Below are 18,339 nucleotides of genomic sequence, written 5' to 3'. Positions count from 1 at the left end.
ACCAAAAGTAAAATGGATTTGAATTCACTAACATTTTCAATTCACTAACATTCAACTGCATGAATTTTTCACTTTTCTTTTCAATGCACTCACTGAAAGTAAAATGAAATTCAATTCAAATGGACCTACATGAATTTTTCACTTTTCTTTTCAATGAAATAGAATGCACTTCTTTTCAACTTTCAATGCTAAGAATTGTAATCTATGCTCAATGATAATCCTCAAAACAACTTTTCAACGCAATGTAATCTGATGCAATTCGAAAAGAAAACTTTGAGATGAAAGCTAAGCAAATGCAAATGTGGTTTCTTTTATGATTTCCAAAGGAACCAATAATGCTTTAATAAACAACAAATCAATATTCCTTCCACACAGATAAGAAACAAATAATAAATTCAATTGACCTAAAGACAACCAAAATTCACTTTCACTACTTCAAACAATGGGATGGACTTTTGAAAACCAATAAGAAATCAACCAAAATGATGGAAAATTCAAAGCACACAGAGTAGGAGGACACTTCAGAAATCAAGAACACTAAACTTTTCTGATAGGAACCCTAAAATTTCTTGAGTTTTATGGATCAACGTGGCTGTAATAATCAAAACCCATGCTGATAGGGCTTTCAGGGCTACTGTCATGGGAAAAACCGCGCTGGCAGCGTGATTGTTTCTGGATAAAACGTGCTGTGTGAGAAAGACTTACGAAACTAAAAAGAGACTCAAAGAGAGATCCAAAATTGAAACTCTAAAGGGCATACTACTCAGAATGCAGATCCATAATGAACTTAAATTACATATCACTAGGAGGTTGGCCAAACTAAACAAAAAGAACAAACATAACAAGGAGTTTTGAAGGGCTATAATCTCCCCAGTGGAGTCGCCATTTTGTCATGGGAGCCCTTGTCTCTTCTCTCTTTCAGGTCATATGTTTCCCACATGAAGGAAGAATTGTGGCCATTGATCAACTTTTGTTCGTTGATCCTAATTTGACTCCTAATAAAACATCTTCCCTAAATAATAATTGTATGTAAGTGGTATCACCCCCGCCACAGGTTAATTATGTGGCAACCTTTTCCATGCCCATGTCTACTGATGATCTAGTCAGTGATATAGTGCATCATGTACTGGGGGCATTGGAGCTTGATATTTCATTTATATCCCTTGACATGTATCCCTTCCATAGCATTATTCTCCCTTCAAATGAGAACCTCTTGGAATCCATGGCCTCTTATGGTCCGTGCTCAAGGTGTCAGAGAAGAGTTCCTTTTCTTGTGTCAAGATCCTTAAAAAGTGAAGCAAGTTGTCGAAGCAAAATTCCTTGTCTTGTGTCAAGCTCCTTAAAAAATGAATCAAGGTTCTTGGAACACAGTTCCTTGTCTTGTGTCAAGCTCATTAAAAAATTAAACAAGGTGTCATGAGCATGGTTATTTTCCTGTGTCAAGCTCATTACAAAATGAAACAAATCCCCTTCCAATTCGAGTCTTTGATTAGATCTCGTAAATTCCCAATCGAGTCTTTCACTTGATCTCATAAATGAAACTTCATTCCATCTACCTGTTAGTAACTAGTATTCTACTTAGGTGAATGAAATGAAGCTTGGGGGGCATGTACCTCGAATTGAGTCATTATACTGGGGCATGCAAACTAATCTCAAGCATAGTTTGTCTCTATTTCAAGCTTGTGTAAAAATGAAACCAAATACAATAATAGTTTCTCATGTTTAAAGCTTGTGAAAAAAAGAAACCATCTTCAAGTATCCTCAAGCATAGTTTCCCATGTTTCAAGCTTGTGTAAAAATAAAACCATTCCCACTTTACCTCTCATGATTTCCATTTTTATCAGTCTATTTTTTTCCAAATGAGCCTTGGTTTTCATTCCATCGTCACCATCTCTTTGGTTGATCATACAATTTCACTTGGTTGTTTTATCCTTTCTTGGGGAACATCTACGATGAGTGGTCTTATTAGCCAGCCTCTTGACGTTTACATGTTTTTATCAGTTCCATCATGATCAGAACCAATTTCTATCCTTTTATACCACTCATTCCTCTAGGTGGAGTCCTCTTTCAACTCTTTTTAGACTCCCAAAATATGAAAAGATTTCCGAGCACCTACCTTTTCGAACTCACAAAAGTAAATGAAAATACGTCTACTCAGTATAATTTTAACCCTTTTCCAGAATGAGATAAACTAGCTATGAAAAAGGAATACCTTAGTTTAACATGGCTAAGATGTTCTCTTGAATATTGTTTTCTACCTTTTTTGGATTTGAGAGACTATCTATGAAAAGGGACTTCTGGAGTTTCCTTTTTGCCTATTTTTAAAAATATCTAAACATCAAAAATATGTCGAGCTACCCCTCTATCAAACTCGTAAAACTAAAACGACGAAGGACTTGTCACCATAACGAGACCGAGCTACTCCTTCCTACGGCTTGTTAAAAATACTAGGATGGATTAATTCGAAGGATGAACTTATATGACAATCATATGGTATCCTCTTCAAGCTTGATATTAAAAATAATTAGGTACTCACTAGAAATATTGGGGAAAAATGGAAGTAAACATATATCTTGTATTTTGTATAAAGACAACATGTCACTCTTGAATATGACACTTGTTTATATCTCCAGTCGGGTTTGGTTTATCCTCACTTCGTCACTTGCCTTACTGGGTTTTGGGAATCCATTTTCCTCTTATCTAATCACATCCTATTATCACCATGACCTCTGATCCTATGTTGAGTCAAATTATTCCAAATTCTGGAGTTGTATCGCCAATATGTTCAAGAGAAGTCCCATCTGCAATTCAAACCACTTATACCCTGTTTGACTTTTCTGCAAAAATCCTGAATCACTCTTTCCAACTCTGCAAAATCCTATGTTTCATGTTGATGATGTGGGAAAAATTATGGCCCTCCTTTAATGGATCAATTCCTATCGAATCCAACTCATTATCCAGGAAGATGATCTAGAAACTCCCTTTTAGTACCTTGGAGCTTGCATGCCTCAATGACAGGTTCTTCGCATTCGACGATTGGTTCACATCATTGGCCTTCGATTGAATGATTTTGCTATTGTTTGACTTCACCTTCACTGTTCACACTCGTGGATTGTGTTGTTTTACCTTGATATCCATCATCATTATTGGTGGTTTCTATCGTGCCTATTAATAGTTCACATCATTGACCAGTATTTAGGTGGTTTCTACCATGTTCGACTCTGACACATCTATTCACATGGCGGGATTTGTAATTTGGTTGGATCGAGACAGAGATGAAGAACCTAGTTTTCGTCTGATAAATCTAGGTTGCGTGGAGTTATTAGATATTCATGGTTATACACATGATCCCTTCTATTCAAATTGCTATGTCCAGGCTGTGGATTAATGTATTGTTAGATGCCTACTCAGAGATGTATTATTAGTCATACTTACATCAGATATGTCAAATATATTGTATCATTCTTGATTTGCAGATCTCCGGACGGTGTTTCTCCGGGTCCTTGCCTTGACTTGTAAAGAATTGCAACCATCACTTCCCATTTGGCCTTCATGCTTTAGGGGGCATTTGTTACACAATATTTTTTCACACTTCCTATCACACATCCTGAAGAGTCAAAATGACAAAAGATATTAGTGTATTCACCATGAAGCATATACAAAAGCATCCCTGAAGAAAATAAGAAAACTTTCCCTGAAATATTTCTAAAGAAACTTTTCAAAAAAACTTGTTTTTAGGATCATCACGTTTTACATCACTGGTCACCCATGCTGGTAACTTGTTGCGCTATAGTGTACTAGCACTGCCAACACAAATTTTATTAGGAAAACCCGCGTTGAACCACTTTAGGATGTTTTTATTAAAGTGGAGGAGGATATTCTCTTACTAGAAGTCTCGAGAATGACGTGCTAGTTACAGGTGAATAAGGATGGGAACAACATTTCCCATTCTTGGTCCTTTATCCTACTTTCATGGATATTTCCCTTAATATGTGGAGCCTCTCCCTCCTTTTATAGATCCTTAACTCCCTCTCATTCCCTATAAATGATATCCCTACTATCCACAACTGGTTGGCTATTTCTTGGTTACCTTCCTGGTGCTGAACTATGCCCAAATGCTGCCCGTTTCGCTAAGGAGAAAAGAGTACTTGAAGGTTAAGGCTAGGACATGGAAACTCACCTAAAGGAGGCTTCCAAAATCAAGGCTTAAGTGGTTGTAATGATCCCTTTACCATCTATTAATAATACACTATGTGCTTGCTTTCCATATATGTGTCAATCATTGCTCATTTAGTGTAATACTCCTTGATCTGTTATATTGTTTATATTGGAATGACTTTTTCTATGTATGAATTTGTTGTCTCCACTTGATTTTCCTCATAGGTATTCATTCCCATTGGCGAAGAGGAGATTGAGCTTGGAAGTGAAAGACTCAAGGACGACACCAACATACATTAGCATTAGAGTGAGGTAGGTCATCTATCCTCCTTTTTATTTTCTGGAATAAGCTAAGAAAGTTTGCACATATTTGTCTAGTTTGTTGCTAGATCCTCCCATAGGACTAGAGGGATCGTTTCTATCTACAGAAAGGATTGCCTGCACAACAACGTCTATGGAATATCCTCCTCTTCATAAAATGGGTCACAAACAGGGGGAATTAAACCTTAGATGTTTATTTTATTATTTTATTTATTATTAAACAAATGGGTTGGATTTCAAGATGATTTTATTCAAGTTTCATTTTTATCCTCCCGAGTTGTCAGATTAATGTTTATGTTGAGGTTTATTTTTTAAAGTTTAATGAAACCAACAATCTGCTTGACACGTAGCTACTAGTAAACCTCTAAGGGTATATGGCGCGTCCTCATCTTTGTAAACTGAGTCACAAATAGGGGGAATTGAACCTTGGATGTTTATTTTATTTATTTATTAATTTATTATTAAACAAATAGGTTGGGGAATTGAACCTTGGATGTTTATTTTATTTATTTATTATTAAACAAATAGGTTGGATTTCGAGATGATTTTATTCAAGTTTCATTTTTCTCCTCAGAGTGGTTAGATTAATGTTTATGTCGAGGTTTATTAATGTTTATGTTGAGGTTTATTTTTTTTAAGTTTAATGTACTAAACAATTTAATGTGATGAATCCCATGTTAAAACATAATTTGTGGGTCCCTCCCTATAGCCTCATCATTTTAATACATAATATAGTGAATCACACAAAATTATATATACACTTTATTGTTCTTCTACCCCATGCATGTGGTATAATACTTTAAATCAATGGGTGAGATCATTTCACGAATTAAATCAAGGGTTGTTGAGCATCAACTTCCCATAACCATATTTCGAGTTCTACAACTCCAAATTAAGTACATGATAACTCATTGGAAAGCAGAAATCGAGAAGAATAATATGAAAATATTATTTCAACAAATATACAATATAAACGTCCCAAAAGTTCAATAGAAAAGATACTATGTGATTTGATCAAATTAAGTTTTTCTGAGTTAATTTTGGAAATGAAACTTGATGCCAATTTTTTTATTTCTTTTATTACATCAATATTCTATTTATCTATCAAGATTGTTACAACAGAGAAAAAATTGGATCATATTTTGGAATTTGTTGCTAATTTACATGAATCGAGTTTTCTTTGAATGATTAGTTTTGACTGTTTAGATTTGGGTTTTGCTTTGAGTTTCAATGTATTTTTTAATGATAGTTTTGTGAATATTTTTGCAGAGTTTGTGGAAGGATGTTACCACTTGGAGCTTCATGATTTATGGATTAAAATTATAGATTGGAAAAGGATATTATCCAAATACCAAGAAAATAGAAAGAAATCTTCTTGAAGCTGTCATGAAACTTACTTCTATTTTTGAATTGAATTGTTTGATTATAACTAAGAAGTATGTAAAAGAGAAAGAGGTTGGAAATTGTTTCACTTTAAGAGATTGGTTTGTAATAAGAATATTTGAGTCAATATTTTGAAGGCCACTCAGGCATTGATGTATATCTGAATGTTGTGATTTGAGTATTGTGTGATCTTTTTTTTTTAAAAGACATTGTTGGTATTTTCTTTTATCATTTTCATTTATATTGTTACTTGTTGAATGTTAGAATGTACTTCTGTCTTTTCTTCTGAAATGATAAAGTATATTGTATTTAATTTTTTATTTATTTAAATCATATTTATTTCTAGTTATTTTAAGTGAATCAAAATTCATTTTTTGATATTCAAAAAGATAGTTTTAAGTAGTCTTTCTCTTGTTTTTGAGATAGGTTTGTTTTTATATCATATATATTAAGGTAATTGCATGCAAATAAAATTAAGAAAAATATAAAAACACGCCCTACTATTCATAATCTCTTTAAAGAGAGCCCGAAAATCAATCTACTGGTTGATTGAGCCCACACTTCAGTCCAAGGAAATCACTATTTCAAACATTTGCAATACCACTCAAGTATTTCACTTGGGTGATTTCCTTTCCCTTGTTGTCGAAATTATTAAAGCTTCACTTAAACATATCCACTAGTTTGTAAATTGTATATAGTATATTTTTAAGTATTTGATTATGTCATACATTTTCCCTAATTTAATTAAATTTTCAACATTTACTTAGGTTAGAATAGAATGGACAACCAAGCCTTTGTTATGAAGAGTATATAGCCATACCAAATGAATAACAGTCTAATTGGGATATCGATCAAGCCAATACTCACTCGTTGTAGGAGAAATTTTTTCTCCTGTCCACAATTTGGTGCTAGAAGAAGGCCATCTGAATCCAAAAAATCCCTATTTGGAGTTGTGTCTCCAGACAAGTATCATGCACCACTCCAACCAAGATAGTCAATATTCTCTCAAAGAATAAGCTTGATGGTGAGGATAAAGTTTTTTCCCATGTATCTCAGTTTATTGTCAATTGCATTTCACATAACATGCTTCATGAAGGTGTCAATTGCATAATTTTCACTCTTACTTTTGAAACAAATGTAAATAAATGGCGTGAAACGTTGTTAGTGTTAGAAAATTAGAAATGAAGAAATATTTTATTATAATTTATAATTAATTGTGATGTTGTTTAGATTCTCTTCCGGATCCATCGCATAAGGATTCTTTTCCATCGACGTTTCGAACCAACAACTGGTTCATCTTCAGGATGTGAGAAAATATTGAAAGACTGGTCTTATTTTTTCTATATATATAGAGATGCTTAGCCGACAGATATGATTAATTTAATTATTATTATTATTATTATTTATTTATTTATTATTATTATTATTATTTGGTTATATTCATTATATTTGTTTTTAATTTTCTAATTTATATAATTATTTTAATTTAATTTTAATTATTTTATTTTAATTTTAATTATTCCTTATTTTAATTATAATTATTTCTTATTTTAATTATAATTCTTTTAATTAATAATCTTAATATTAATTGTTATAACAAAAATTAATAATTAAAATAATTATAATAATTAATAATTAATAATTAAAATAATTATAATAACTAAAATTAAAATTAATTAAAATAAATAACAATTAATATTAAGATTATTAATTAAAAGAATTATAATTAAAATAAGAATAATTATAATTAAAATAAGGAATAATTAAAATTAAATTAAAAAAATTATATAAATTAAAAAATTAAAAACAAATATAATAAATATAATAATAATAATAATAATAATTAAATTAATCATATCTGTCGGCTAAGCATCTCTATATATATAGAAAAAATAAGACCAGTCTTTCAATATTTTCTCACATCCTGAGGGTGAACCATCGTTGCTGGTTCGAAACGTCGATGGAAAATAATCCTTATGCGATGGATCCGGAAGAGAATCTAAACAATAATGAAACTTGCAGAAACCTCAAAGACAAGATAATTGTGAATTTCTTGAATTCTTATTAAGTTTTATATCTTCTTTCTTTTAGTTCATCAAGAAATTACCAAAGAAAAAACACATAAAACAATGGACAACAGATATAGGCACTATGCCAAGGAAACACTCCCCTTGAGGGGAAAACCAAATCATATATTCTCTTCCTTTCAATAGTATTCTTTGAGACTCTTCCCCCTAGAAAAAGAGCAAACCTTCCCTCCACACCAAGTCAGCCTCCCAGATCTTCGAACTCTCTTCCAACAACTTCGACTATGTAGTAGCTTTCGGCATCAAGTAGCTTCCGGCATCAGGAAACTTTCAACATCAGGAAATATTGGAAGAGTTCAATCTCCCAAACTAGGGAAAAAAAAAGGGAGAGAGGCACTAATTTTTTTTTTCTTCTTCTCCTTAGACTCCACCCAAATCACACTTCCTTTGGCTTCCTTAGACCCAATTCTCACTTTTATGGCTTCCTTAGAGATATCGAATTTGCTTGAGATGAGATGCTCCAAATGAATTCAACTTTCTTCTATTTATAGGCTTCAAGGGAGGTCGAATTGATGTCCTTAGGCTGACCTAATCTCTTCTAGGTCGACTTGATGTGGAGGATACATAAATTATATTTGACTCAATACTAAACCTTTTTACATGATTCAAAATCCCAAGAAGGGTATCTTTAAAAGTATAATGACTCTATTGACTCAGAATAAATCCTAGAATTACTCAGTGGGGACTTCGACCTAAAACATGACAACCCAAGCATGAAAACATGCTTTAATAAGTCACTAAAAATTATTTTCTTTATTCTTTTGACAAGTACATTACAAAATGACTCAAATACATTTAATGAAGACCATACCTAGTTATATTTTCTAACACTCCCTCTTAACTAGGGAGGTATTCATCATATACAAGTACAGGGAAGATCTCAACTATATGAACCATGAAGAACTTTAGGCACTGCAATGCCATGGAATAGATTCCTGACCAGGGAAATATATCCATTGGTCTCTCAACAATTTAGGCACTGCAATGACATAGACTAGATTCCTGACCAGGGAAATCTATCTAAGTGGGACTAAGATGGACTGAATATTTCAGCCTCTCTAGGTACCATCAAGCTTAATTTCCAACCACCAACCCAAATATCCAAGTGTGTATCCAATAACAAAGCTCTATAACCAACACCACCTTTTCCAACTTCAGGACCTAGACATCAACACAGAGTGCCGACCAGATGTCTTTCTAGGAAATGCTTCACTCACAAAGCCTCAAGACTCCTAGATCCATAAGATCAAGGATAACCAATCTCTCCCAATCAAACTGATTGGTAACCATTATGCTATCAACACCTTCGCGAGATTCACCTGTACAAACACAACCCCAATCAATAATACACTTTAATATGTACATAATCAAATACAAACCTCCGGGGTCTTCTAGACAACTTGATGTTTCTTCTCAAGTTTTCATTGTAGGACTATCTACCAAATCTCTAACATAATATTTCTCAATCATACACTTTCCTTTCCTACTTGCCATGCATCAACATATCCTTTAAAATTCATTCTTTAATCAAAATCAAGTTATGCCCTCCCTCTCAACCAGGGAGCATCTCTTTATTGAGACTACCTCTTAATCTAAGGGAGATCTCTTATATTTCGTCATTGAAGAATATTTCATGGCTTCCAACCATTTCATCAGAGTTGTCATCATACACATCATGCTTATCACATTAATGAACATCTTCACCATATTGAAGATTGTGTACCTACACTACTTAGATAGCAAGTACAACCAAAAATATAGAAACATGAAGTTAGCCACATCATAATTATAAAGGCATTTCAACCTTACATATATCAGATACCCAAACTTAAACAAGAAACACATATTCTTGAACATATTTCTAGGGAATTTGTCATAAACCCTAGACTACTTCATAACAACTTTCATTCCATCTAGGGTTTCAATGTTTCTTTCAAAGGTATGACACACCCATATAGAAAACCCTAGAAACAATTCAAACAAATATAGATCTACAAGGAATCTAACAAATTTCAGATTTAATATGTTATATTTTCCACTAGAGTTTCATACAAATCCTAGATTTCATACAAGAGAATCAATCAATACCAATCAGATCTTAGTCATTAACATGACCAACTTCCACTAGGGTTAGTTGCAAACCCTAGATTTTCAATCAAACATCAATCCCAATCAAAACTAAAATTTCAACGATCTTACACAAATCTCAAATCATCATATTGTCATCATACATCAGATACTTTTACTTCTACTAAGGTTCGACTCTAAAACCCTAGAATTTCACAAATACTATCATCCTAGAAAGATAAACTTTGACTAGGGCTTAGTTCAAAACCCTAGGATTCATGACCACTGACAAATAGGTCAACTCATACATCTAGGACTTCATCATCATGCATAGAATTTTCATATCATGTGTTAGCCAAACCCAACTTCACAAACATAAATAAGAGTTAGACATACAACAAACTAGATTATACTAGGGTTTGATAAGACAAACACACACATACCAAGGAAATAATTTCTAAGACATTATAAGGGTATTGATTACACATTCCACCAAACCCTAATGAGTTAGATTTTCAATATAGGAACATAGAAAACCCAAAATTACCAATAATTCAAAGGTTCAAGATTTTAGACTTTATCATTCAACCCTAACAGGTTAGGTTTTCCTGATCATACCAAAATCCTAAACATGACACCCTCAATAAAACTTAAAATAACATTTCTTAATATCCCTAAGCAGTTTAGGGTTTTAGACATTCACGTTAGCATACCCTAAGGTGAGGGTTTTCCAGAGAACCTATCTAGGGTTCTATAAAATCAGTTAAGAATAGGAGCGGGGTAGATTTACCAAGTGATATATCACCAAAAATAAGAATCAATATGATTCATTATAGATAGTCACAACAATGTTAGTAATAGATTGTCAAACACATAAAAATTTATTATAAATAAATCAATGTTTTAAATCATACCTTTTTTCCTTGACAAATCTTGTCTTGAGGGGTCCTTTTTCATACTCCTTGAGAGTATAAAAGATGTTTTCCCAATCAAGATAACAGAGGGAGAATGATGATTAGTATTTAATAATCAAAACTAAATGAGTAAATGAAACCAAAAAATGAAAGGAAATGAGATACTCATCTTTGGGAGTTGTTGGGGGCTCCCTCCAAAGCTTGAGGGATACATATAAACTTATAAAACAAAAGAAAAAGTATTTTCCAAAAACATGTTAAAACCTATAAATTCTAAAACATAAAAAATATAAAATAAGATATCTAGGACTAGAAGTAAAGGTCTTAATAGTGTAAGTCCCTTATATCAGATTCTTTAGGTTTGAATTTCTTTGGATCTTCTTCTTCAATAATGTTAGCATGATCTCTTTCTCTCTTCTTGTTTCTTGGATTGTCGGGACAATCACTCCTATAGTGACCCTTCTTATGACATTGATAGTGTTATCCATGATAACCCCTAGAAATAATTTTAGTTTGATTAATCATTCGCATCTATCTGCTGCTTTTTTGAAAGAGGTTGTTGTGTTTTGCAAATTGGAGATTAGATCAGGAAGAACAGGTCCAGTTTAAATTGTTTTGGATAAATTCCCATATTCTCTAAAACCCATTTCTTTCACAAACCCAATTTTTTTCCTTTGTTTTTTAAACTCTAGCCGCAATGATCCATTTTTTAACTTTAGCCAAAATCCCTTTGTATATCCAACTCTAATTGTGTTTCCCATTCCCCTTTGAAATGTTTTAAAACATTCAAAAATCATGTTGAAACCCTTTTTAAGCGCCAGGACCCACAAACCATAATCACTATCGTCCCCTTCCATTTTTGAGATACATATCCACCCGTCTCCCTTTTTAACTTTTGTGATTGCGATATCACATATCGCAAAGTTCCCCGCCGATTTCCATATCCAAGTCCCGTCACCACTCCTTCTCGCTGATTGCGATAAAATACCTCTATCGATATCGCATATCGCAAATTTCCCTGTCGATTTCGATATCACAATTAGGGATCGCACAAATCATAAATCCCTCCTTTGCCCAACTCCCTTTCAACTTGCGATTGCGATGGACCCGAAAAGTTATGTATTATGGTTTGAGAAATTTCAAGTCTGACATAGTGAGAAATCACCATAAATCAGTGTTAAAGCCCCTTTTCCCTTTCTGATGGTGATATGGGAGTCCTGGTTCCATATGCAATATTTTATGTGTCATGCTTTATTGAAGTTTCACGTCTGGACAATCATTAAGAACTATGAAATATGGTAAAAAGGTCCTCTCTTGTATTGCGGTTGCAATACCAACAGGCCTGGATCAACGACCCATATTGAATCAGCCTAGATCAAGAGCCCTGATTGAATTGACCCAGATCAACGACCCAGGTCAATGAAAATTAATATGTCTATTTTGCTTCTGCTCAGTGGGATGGCGAGGGTATTTTTCAGTGTATATCCAACAACAAGGTCATCAAACAAAATGCAAAGAAAAGAGGACAACGAGACATAGAGGACAATGAAGACACTTTCAAACATGTTTTAATTAGCAAATAATACGTCTACCAACAGGACAAACAAAATTGCTCATTTGAAGGCCTAGAAACAACACAAAAAGATTTGAAAGGCCAGATGTTTTGAATTTCCACAAGTACAATGCAACACTACAAATAGTTGCAATTTTCCTAAATTATTGTAACAGTTAGATAAATTCTATTTAGATGTGACTCCTATTTGTATTTAAACTCTGTTAAAATAGAAAATCCCTATGAAAAATCTGTTAGTTAGAAGAAAAGTAGCAACATGCCTCTCAGACAGTGAATTGAATTTGGCCTAGGTGGAAAGATATGTAAATAGATATTTTCTCTATAAATAAGTAGATTTTCGACTCTGAGAGGGATTAGATGGAGAATGTGAAGAATTGAACTTCTGTAACATTTTGATCTTTTAATAGAAAATCTGTAGCAACTCTGTTTTTGTACCTGAGATTCATGTCATGGCTTTTATGGGTTTTTATCATATTGTTTCAAGTTTTACATAGTATCTTGATTACTTGGAAATCTTGTCAAACTGCTCCAATTTCCTTCATTTACTATATATGACTGTGGGTGTTCATTTGTATCAGTTTCAAAGCCATAGATGCCTCAACTTCCATTAAACACTGTTGTTGATCATAATTTGTTTTAATTTGACTCCATGCCCAATGGTGGTAGTCATCACATTTTTATTCACCTACAAAATCACAAAAAGAGATCAGAGTTAGTCATCTGAATTTTGAGTTTATTATAGTCATTTTATAAATATTTTGAGAGATCCCTCTCAGATTGGAAGGACTAAATTCTAGTTCAAGTGGTCTGAAATAGTTACACTTGGTTGGAGGTTGACACAACCCAACCTGTTCTAGCCTAGTGATAACATTTTTGGCATCTGTCGGGAGTCCGAAAGTTATATCATCCTAGATGTTTCATTTCAAAAGCTGAGCTCTTGAAGGTAATAGGAGATCAGATTGTTTGAGGCTATATTTCTACCTTGGCGACTCCACTCGTACCCTCAAATTAAAGGAGGCTTCCAAGAAAATTCATACAAGGAGAAATCTAGACCCCAATCTACCAGAAATAGTTGATGATCCAGAAAAAAATTCTCAAAAAATATGCTAGCTCATCAAATCAAGTATTTCATTTCTCTTAAGATCTACCTCATTACCCTCTAGAGATATTCAAGATATTGAAGTTATTAAATTTAATTTAGAGTATAAGCCTATATTGCTCAGATCTAAATCAAAGAATGGTTTACCAAAACTAGAGTTAGATTCTACTTTTGAGGTTCCTAAAGAAATTAAAGATAGGTTTTGGGAAATTGTTGCATCAAAATTGTCACTTGAACAAGAGTCTTTAGAAAAACTAAAAGAATTTGATCCTTTTGAACTTTTGTCAAGAAAATAAATTCGTTTCCCTTTTCCTGAAAGAAGTACCTTTACTTCGAAAACAAAAGTCTCTATCACTCAAGCTCCTTCTAGTACATCTGCTTTCATCACTACCCCTATTGGTTTCATTTTTACCTCAATACGAAAACAAAAGTCTCTATCACTCAAGGTCCTTCTAGTACATCTGCTTTCATCACTACCCCTATTGGTTTCATTTTTACCCCTCCTATTGGAATTTATTCTAGTACTTCTACTATGGCAGGCCCCACTAGATATGCTCCTCTTGTTTTACCATCCGTACTTCATGACTTACCTCAAGGGTACTCCACTAGAATAAAAAATTTTGGAAGTGAGGAGGGGATAACTGCAAAAAAACATGTTGACTAGTTCAATGACTTTATAGACCTAGAAGAGGTAGATTATGAAGAAGTTAAAATGAGGCTGTTTGTATAGAGTTTCATTGGCAAGGTGAAAAAATGGCCCAAAGCTTTAACCCCTGGAAGTTTACATGATTAGAATGATTTAGAAGACATTTTCTTAAGGAAATGGGGAAGTGAAGTTAATCATGTACAAGCTTTGAATCAATACAACAATTTGAAGAAAGTAAGCCATGAATTAATACAATATTTTTCAAAAAGATTCAATGAAGTCTATAATTCCATTCCTTCTCACTTTAAACCTCCCTGAGTAGCTGCCCAATTATAGTATGCTGAGGCCTTTGATTATGAGTTTTCCATCCTATTAAGAGAGAGAGAGTTTGCTACCTTAGCTGGCATGCATAATGATGCTGTGAAAGTGGAAGTTAATATGGCTGCAACAAAGAGGTCTAAAGTTGGTAAAGGAAAGATAAAAGAGGAAGAACAACTTTCTATCTCTTCTGATGTTAAATTTGATACCATAATGAAAACAATGGAAAGGCTCATGGATAGAATGACCCTTGGAAATAATCCTCCTACTGCACAACCCTTGACACAAGTTAGAAATCCAAATTTTAGAAGGGTTCAAATTCAACAGAGGCAAAGAGAGTAGAGAAATAAGCCTAACCAACAAGTTAGGACTCTTTTCCATCAAAACCTAGTAGATGATGAGGAAATGCAACCAAAGATCTGAGAAGATATCATTCATTGTTTGGATGAAGATGAAAAAGGAATGTTTTTAACAAAAGAATAATGTGATGAGTCTAATAATGACTTGGGTGGTGATGAAACTGAACCACAATCAAAATACTTAGAAGGTTATCAGCATGCTATTCTAGAGATGCAAAAAAAATATAATTTGAGAAACAAAAATGTTCCTATAGTTGCAAATAAAAATCAGCCTAAGAAAGATGCTCCAAAGGTTACATAACAAAAGAAAGAAACCCCTGCAAAGGAAGTTGAGAAGACACAACTAGTTTTCAACTTAGAGAATGAAATCTAAAAAATAAAGATTACTGGCCCTTTGGAGAAATAATAAGGGTTATAAAATATAGAAAGCAAATAGTTAAAATGCTTAACAATGAAGCTGGATCATCTAATATTTTAAATTTGCAAGAAGATCATCCTATTGTGTTCCTAGGGCCAAGAGCAGAAGATGAGAAAGAGGAAGAGGTACCACCTTTTTATGTGAGTTTAAACATCCATGACATGACATTACATAATGCTATGTTAGATTCAGGGGCATCACACTGTTATGAAACTAGCTCACAAAAAGATAGAAAATATAGATCAACGACTTAGAAATTAGCCTCCTCGAGGGGGAAACCTCCTTTACATTACATAAATGAACAATTCTTGGATGATACAAATGACAATACCTCCTTTCTATATATAGGAGTTTAAGTGGTCCCAAAATAATCAGAGCCTACATAACAATAATATTGTAGGGGCGCAACAATAACAATAGTGGGCTTCTATGGGGCACAATAATAACATGGGGACTACATGGACACAAAAATACCATAAGGGGGTTCCACTAATAACAAGAAGGGGCTACACTAGTAGTATAGGGACCTAACATTTCCCTCTCCTTCAAAAAGTGTTGTCCTCAACGCTTGAGTAGTTCTAGATGCTCCTATATAAAATTATCATCCTCCCATGTGGACTCTTCAGCGGGTAAGTTCTTCAACCCAAAGAGATACTATGAAATTGATTGATTTCGTAGCTTCCAGGTTCTTGTTTCCGCAACTACTTTAGGTTCAAATATGATTTTTCCTTCCTCGTCAAGTTCCGACAATATTGTTTGAATTTGGACCTTGTCACCTATAACCTTCTTTAAACATGAATCATGGAAAACTAGGGGCAATCAGAAAGATGCAGGATATTTTGCAACACTTTATAAGGACCATAGTACTTTGGTGATAATTTATTATCCTTCTTAGCTTGCTTGAGGGACATTTGTTTGTATGGTTGTAGTTGTAAAAATACCCAGTCGCTTATGTCAAAACTTCTTTCACTGGGATGTTGATCTGCCTATTGTTTCATTCAATTCTGCGTGAAGGTGAGGTTCTCCTTTAAAAGTTGGAGAACTTGTTGATGCTTGATGTGATATTTCACTACTTGAACCTTTTTCTTCTTGATATGTCCTTCTATCTTGAGAGTTTGAGGAGTGGTAATTCCTTTCAATGCATTACAAGATATGGTTAGATTCATTTCTTCTTTCTTTGGGGTTGGTTCCTGGTGAGTATCCTTTTCTTTTAACGTTTCTTGATCCTTTTATTCTTGATATTTCACTGCTTCAACCTTCTTCTTCTTGATATGCCCTTTTATCTTGAGAGTTTGAGGGGTGGTAATTCTTGCCAATGTAGTACAAGGTATGGACAGATTCATTTCTTCTTTCATTAGGGTTTTTTCCTGGTGTATATCCTCTTCTTTTAATGTTCCTTGATCCTTTTCTTCCTCCTCTTCAAAATCTATGTAAAATAATTTATTCTCAGCACACTTATGACCTTTAATGTATTTGCTATCACAATTCTAACAAAGCCCTTTTGATGTTTTTTCTTCCAATTGTTGTGGTGTCAACCGTGTAGGTTGTGGAAGGCTAGGAGAAACAACACTTCCATATTTATAGTTGTGAGTGGTAGAATTCCTTGTTGCCATAATTTTGATTTCCAGTTTCCTTGCCAACCTGTATGCCTTCTCCAATTAATTAGGTTCCCAAAGGCGAACCTCATGTTGGATGTTATCTTTTAAAGTCCCTATGAAGACATCAATCCTCTGCTTCTCTGGAATATCATTTACCCTTATATTCGATTTTTGGAATTCCTCAATGTGATCTGCCATTGAACCCTTTTTTTTTAGATTTATCAATTGGCTAAAGAAGGTGTTTCTCTTTGTCTCCTCATAATGTGCTATCATTTCTTTCGTGAAATTTGACCAGGTGACAAGTGCTTTATGAGAAAAAATCCCTCTATACCATAGAAACTGATTTGGTTTTAAATATAAAGATGAAATACGTACCTTTTGTAACAGTTTCACATCATGTATATCAAAATATTTCTCCATCTGTAGTATCCATGTTACTGGATCCTTGCCATCAAACTTCCTCATATCTCTTTTTCTTGCTTTTAGGAGCTTGATCTTGAAAGGAATGTAACTCTATAGTTTCAAATCTCAAAATTCTTAAATTGTGAGCTACCGTAGCCCTCTGCGTCCTCTTTCCAATGCCACCAGTCCGATCAAAATTGGATTATCCAAGAAAGAGTTATGCCCAATATCCCAAGATGACCTGATTATATACTTTTTCTGTAGAGCAAACTTTTACGATGTGCCACGTGTCACTTTTTTGACCTTCAGACCTGAAAATGATACAAAAAAATTACAGTCCGTCCTATTTCTATAGCTTCTTACGAAATTTCAATCTAATGCACATAGAGAAATTTATGACGATTTTACCCAGGTCAGCTATTTGGGATGTAATTTGGGAGCTTGCATAAACCCTAAATGTCTTGGACTGTACCTACGAAAATATAGCGAAACAAGATATGAAATCAGGACCTGAGCTTCATCACAATTTCGGTTAAAATGGGTTTTAATTTCAAAGTCTGAACCTTCATTGAAAAATCATTATAGTGAAAATTCCACGATGAACTGTTTGAGATGGAATTCTGGAGCTTGCAAAAACCCTAACTTCCTTGGATCATATCTTTGAAAATATAGCGATACAAGATCTGAAATTCAGACCCGAGGTTTCGAACGATTTCCACTCAAATGGGTTTGTGTGTTAGCTTCTAAAACTTTGTATACAAAATGTTATATCGAAAATTCCACAATGACCTATTTGGAGTAATGAAACCCTAGAATCCAAAGCTCTGATACCAAATGTTATGAAACTAGCTCACAAAAAGATAGAAAAGATAGATAAACGACTTAGAAATCAACCTTTTCGAGGGGGAAACCTCCTTTACATTACAAAAATGAAAAATTCTTGGATGATACAAATGACAATACCTCCTTTCTATATATAGGAGTCTAAGTGGTCCC

The sequence above is a fragment of the Pinus tabuliformis genome, chromosome 4_2 (assembly GCF_031772625.1).
Source record: "Pinus tabuliformis cultivar Carrire ecotype Pingquan chromosome 4_2, CPIR1, whole genome shotgun sequence".
In the NCBI taxonomy this organism is placed as follows: domain Eukaryota; kingdom Viridiplantae; phylum Streptophyta; class Pinopsida; order Pinales; family Pinaceae; genus Pinus; species Pinus tabuliformis.
The sequence above is the reverse complement of the archived record's forward strand: the minus strand, read 5'-3'. Positions refer to the sequence as shown.